The sequence below is a fragment of the Chrysemys picta genome, chromosome 2, assembly GCF_011386835.1.
Source record: "Chrysemys picta bellii isolate R12L10 chromosome 2, ASM1138683v2, whole genome shotgun sequence".
Classification (NCBI taxonomy): Eukaryota; Metazoa; Chordata; order Testudines; family Emydidae; genus Chrysemys; species Chrysemys picta.
Genome location: NC_088792.1, coordinates 18,788,654 through 18,794,884, shown reverse-complemented (window position 1 = coordinate 18,794,884; position 6,231 = coordinate 18,788,654).

Sequence of the window (6,231 nt, the reverse complement as noted above, 5' to 3'; positions counted from 1 at the left end):
CCCCCCCCCCCCCCGGAATATAAACTCAAAATTATATTGTCTTGCCCTGCACAGGGATCTGTGTAATGTAATTTAGTTCATAGTTACTTACTTGAACAATGTAAGTTCGCCCCTCCCTCCATGTGGAGAGGAATATGCCACAAACTTGTGTTAACCAAGCTGAAATTTTTCCCAGACACTTCACTTAAAGGCACACTGATCTAGATAAAGCAAAAAACAAGTTTATTAACTACAAAAAGATAGACTTTAAGTGATAGCAAACAGATCAAAGCAGATTACCTAGTAAATAAACAAAATTACAAACGAAGCCTAAAATACTAGAAAGATTGGATATGAATTAGCAATTTTTCACCCTGGCTGGTGATACAAGCCGTCCACCAGGTTTCCATACATAGGCTGGAAATCCCTTTAGCCTGGAACCAGCACTTCCCCCCCCAGTTCAGTCTTTGTTCCTCAGGTGTTTCCAGGAGTTCTCTTGGTGGAGAGTGAGGCCCCTAGATAATGTCACACCCCAACTTATATAGCTTTAACATATGGCGGGAACCCTTTGTCCCAAAATCAGTTCCCAGCCAGTTTGTGGAAAAATACAGGTATCAAAATGGGTTTAGTGTCATATGATCTGGTCACATGTCCTTGCTGATTCATAGCAGCCATTACTTACAGGCTGTCTGGAGAGTTCCCAGGAAGGCTCACCAGGTGGGAGATGAGCTTCTCCTAAGGCCTGTTGTTTCCCCTAATGGCCCATTGCCCTGGATAGGCCCTTTCCAATCAGCTGTCTAGACTGGCAGCCTTTTGCCTAGTGGGTATTACCCAGGCATAACCACATTTCAAATACAGATATATAGTCAATATTCATAACTTCAGTTGCAAAAGTGATACCTGCACACAAATAAGATAATCGTATTCAGCAAATCATAACTTTTCCAGACACCTGACAAGACATAGCTTGTGCAAAATGCTCTGCATTAAATCATAGTTATGTCATAATCATACAACTATGAAGAATATGGGGTGCAATGTCACAGACGTTTTTTTCTTTTCTCTTTTTCTCTCCTTTTCAGTCAACCCATGACTACAGGAAGGGGTGAGTGGATCACTCCCCCAAGTGAGTACTTGGCTGGTGGATTCATCCACTTGGGAGATGGGTTGTCTTCATTCACTCAAACCTAGTGTGGAACAACATCTAGTGACCTTTCGAATCATGGTCTCCAGGGGAAGCTTTTGGGCTTGCAATAAAAAGAAATAAGAATGGTCTAGACTCTGCTGTGATAATTTGTGTGGAGCCCCGAGTGAAGCCATAACCTGGTGGGAGAGGCATTAACCTCACCACACTCCCCGTCTGGGGCTATCAAACCAAAGAGCCGAGTTTCACCACCCCACAGAAGAGACTGCTTTTGCTTAAGTGGGAGGTGGGTGGGTTTGTATTTATATAGGTATATAGAGAGAGTAATTAGTTTATGATGTCTTTTCATCTGAGTGTAGGAAGTAATATAAGGCAGCATTTTCCAACCTTTTCCGCTGTAAGGCACACTTACTTCAATAAAAGATTTGTGCAGCACACCCCTGTTCCACACTAAATTATAATAAAACTTACTTTTAATGAGAGATTTGAGCTTGCCTTGATATGCAGAGTCATTTAATCCTGGCAGGAAATGTTGACAGTGCAGCTCGGAGCTCTTGCTCCACCAATCTCAAATGCTCTGTTTCTTTTTGATGTAAGTCAGGCTTGAAAAATCTTAACTTGCATAGATACGTTGTTGAAAATGGCAAGAAGAAGGATATAGCACAGTCTGAGACTGCTGTGTATTCGTCTGCCACTGTCAACCAGAATGAGTCCAATGGCATGTTGCCAACCAATTTTAAAAGAGTGGTCCATCCCTAATCCAGCAAGTTGCTCTTGAGTCATTCGTGTTAGATTCTTAGCACTTTCCATTGCAGAGGAAATCCAAGGATCCCAGACCCAGTCGAAATACAAGCATGAGAAGGCTTTTCCATGGAAGAGCCAGCGTATTTCTGTGTGCAAGTAAACTCTGGTGTTCTGCTCCCATTTCCTCACACAACAGTGAGAAAAGGCAACATTTTAAGGACCACGATTTTATTAAGTTCACTATCTTTACTGCTCCATATAACACTAAAGAAAGTTCTAGCAGTCTTTTGGCCATGAGAGCTTCATGGTGCAGGAAACAGTGGCTCACAAGCACATCTGGGTTTTGTTCTTTGACCTTGCTTACAAACCCCTTCACTTTGCCAGTCATGGAGGCAGTCCCATCTGTGCAAACACTAATTTTTCCAGTGCAATTCTCCCTCCTCAGGGTAGGCCATTGTCATCCTGAAGATTTCCTCTTCAGTTGTGTGATCTGGTAGTTGTCTGCAAAATAAAAAAAAATTCTTTTAGACTATTTCCCTCAAAATACCTGACATTAGGCCAAGAGTTGAGGATGACTACTGATATCTGCTGATTCATCAAGCTGCAGTGCAAATTTTCTGCTTGATTTGATTTTTTCCTCAGAGCACAGTCTCAATGTCAGCTGACATCATCAATGTGGTGACTTATCACATTATCTGAAATGGGAATTTGGGTGATTTCATTGCATTTGCACCTAACATAACTCTCATCCTTTCTTTGCGTGCTGGTAAAAATCAATGTTTGTGTGACTGTATGCCACTTTTTCGCCTTCGCTATAAGGTCAGCGACCAAGTAGCTTGCTTCCAGTGGTTTATCAGAAGCTGTTACACAGTCTATCATCATTTGCACTTGTTTTTCATTTTGATCCTTCAAATGCTCCAAAAAAAAAAAAAAAAAAAAAAATTGCCCTTGAAGGCAAGGGACAGATGTTTGCTTGTAAGGCGTCGTTTTAACTTACTTGGCACCACTGCACTGGTTGAGAGTTTCTCCCCAACCTTGTCGATGAGAGTAAATGATGGTTCACCTGTAAATGAAAATCCAAACTGCAAATAACTGTCACAGTAGTGTCAGCTCACCACTTTGACTTTATGTTCCTGTTCAGCTTCAGCACTGAAAGTAGATGTGGAGGCCCCAGAATCGCTTTTCTTCAAATAGTTATCACTTTGAGTCTTCAGTGCAAAATTCACCACTGTAACTTAACAGTTAAGCAGACATGGCTCCCATGTCATACTACACGAACAGCAAGGTCATTTGAGCGTAGTGTGTGTAATGTGTTTCACACATGTACACCTGAAAAGCAACAGCACAAAATGCTCCCTCACCTGTTTCTCCAGTGTTCAGACTCAGTCCCGGAGTCTCATCAGCAGCTGTGAAGTCCCTCAATAGGGGGGTAATTGGGTTGCAACCACAAACCCAAGCCCAGAGTGTTCTGGGGAACCAGTAGGAAAGGCCCTGCTAGTGTAACCTCACTAGGCAGATTGGGGAAAGGAAGTCCTCTGCAGTTATTAGTGTCCCACCCCTCCCCATGAGAGGGGAGCCACACACAGCCTGTTCTTCTGCGTAACACCAGGGTTAGGAAGAGATGGCTTTCTTCTCATCCCACCAAGATAACTGAGGGTGGGGTAGGGTCAACTCCCATTTTACAATACCTCTTTCCCTATCCCCATACAGGATTGCCGGCCGGGTACAAACCTTGGAGTTTTTGCACCAGTACTACAGCACAGGCCTCAACCACTTGAAATTTAGTTCACTCCTTTTGTTCAGTAGTCCAGCAACTTGAACTAAAGCATTAGGAGGTAGCAGTAGTAGACTGTTATACTCGGGAGAACCTGCCAGTGTGTTACAAATACATTAGCAGATGCAGACTCATTTCCCTGCAGACTCAGACACAGCATTGCCTAAGCTACAGAAACACGGAGAAACTCTCCAATACACAGAGAGGCATTTTCAATTGTAAAGGGCAGCACATTTCTTCTCACTAAGGCAACACATCTTACAGGCAAGTTTCTTGCCTTTGTTTAGTCTTTCCTTGGTAAGGAATCACACCAGTGGCCAAAGAGATACTGATGTCAAGAGCTGTCTGCACAATGACAGAGAAGAAAGGGAGCTGCAGGGGAGAAGGTTTCTAAGCCCTGACTGTATGGCGAAGAATGACAAGTCAGCAGATGCAGCTAACAGTCCAATTCATCAGGGAACAGGTTGATGCAACTTTCAGATCACTGCTCCCTTTCTCCTCCAGACAGAGCTTCTCTCTTTCCTTCTTCTGCATTGATTTGGGGTGGGCATCAGGATGAAAGTTCACATTTTGATACCACACAATATACACACATTGCAAGGCCTACCTACATACATGCTGCTGTGCGGGCTGGTTTCTGGCAGCTTCTAAAATATAGAACATGGCAAGCACCAGGAGAAGCCTCACAAACTACTTAAAAGGATACTACCCTATTCCTCTACACTACAACAGTTGTGGGTCACAAGTGGCATCCTCATGCGATGGACACTGAATTGCCGTTTAAAACATTATTTGATGTCTCTACTGTAGTAGGAAGAGGGCCTGAAACATAAGCCCTTGTATCAGAGGCCTGGTATGAGGCATGAGACCTGAGCTAAAGTAATGGTCAAAACTTGCTAATATAAAGCAAAGTTAAATTGTGAGCAAGAGGCAGGCCCTGCTCACAGAATCTGGCAAGAACAGGGCTGATATTGCAGAAACACACATTCCTAAGTTGTGCTAAGCATAAGAATATATACGCAAACACATTCCAGAAAGGTGGTACCAGAACACCTTGATACCAGCACATTCCTCAAAGATAACAGAAACGCACTGACCCATCCTAAAGATAAGGGCAGGATGACAACATGATGGATAAAAATGTTTTGATCGAACCAACAGGTACAAGGTAATGGGTGGTGGTTAGCCACGTCAGAGGGTGGCACTTAACTACATCAGAGGGGTAATACGGAATTTGTTTGTATCTGTGTATAAAGATGTATCTCAGAGGCAATGCCTCTGTCTGGCCAAGGGGAGAATGGAAAGTCCCGCCATTCACTGAGCCGGTCCATTGTCACGAGCATACCCGTGTTAGTGTACCTGAAACCATTGAGCTGGGGCATTAGCACCGTGCTTCGTCGGCAATAAACCTGAGCAAGTTCCTTCGCTGAAAACCGAGTCTGTGGATTTATTGGGCAGTTCAGTCAGAGCTTCCGTATGGGCTATCTGGCCAGAGTCAGTACAGCATGCAGAGAGAACACACACACGCAGCCAAACATCTGATCACATCTACTATTAATATATCGCTCAGATTTGTCTTATAGCAACGTTCCCAGCCACGGCAGTCAGGCTGAGACCAGTAAGGTCAGGTTTTTCCGCATTAGGTAGGGTGAAGTGCAGAATCTGCTAGTAGAAGAGGTGGAACATGTCTCTAGAGCTGGGGTGTCAAACATATAGCCTGCAGGCCAGATTCAGCCCACGGAGTAGTTTCACCTGGCCCATGGACTTCCTGTGAATCTTTGGGCTTATCTGCATGACCCCGGAGTCTACAATAGGGGCTGTGATTTGTAGAGGTCACCAGTGTGCCGCACTCTATCTCCCCATGTAGACCCTGCTAGTGTGCATTGATGTAGTCCAGCACTACACCCATGAGCACTAAGGAACATTTAGTGCACACCAGCAGAGTCCACACGGAGGAGGTAGAGCGCAACACACTGGTGTGCTCTACAAGTCAGACCCCCATAACTCCAGACTGGCGCAACAATCCAGCAACACCTCGCACTTGGTCCCCGTTAAGAGGCACTGGAGAGGCATAAGTCTGGTGGAAGCTGCTATGTGTCCAGGCAAGCAGAAATGGTACTGAAGAGCACTTACCTACTGGCTGAAGAGTAAGTCAAAGAAAAGGAAACTTCAGGTAAGTCAGAGGGTGAATGTAAGTAATTATCAACATAGTATATATTAGTCTATTTTAATAATTGTTGCTGAATATGGCCCGCACCAGGTGGCAGTGTATCAGATCAGGCCCACCATGAGACTAAGGAGGCATTTTGGTGGGAAACTAGGATGAAGATGCCTTTTACCAGACCTTGTATTTCCCAGAAGCATTGGGAACATGGACCCAAGCAGTTCACAGGAATTCAATAGACTCTTTTCCGTGGGCTTTGATCAGGGCTTTATTATACAACTAAGTTACAGTAGTTCTTAGGCACACAGTAAATGTATGGTATGGGCCTAGCTACAAAAACCCTACTATATCCTCACTAAGGGCCCAATTATGCAACCCTTACTCACATTGATTAGTACTTTCCTATGGCCTAAAACACAGGCTTAA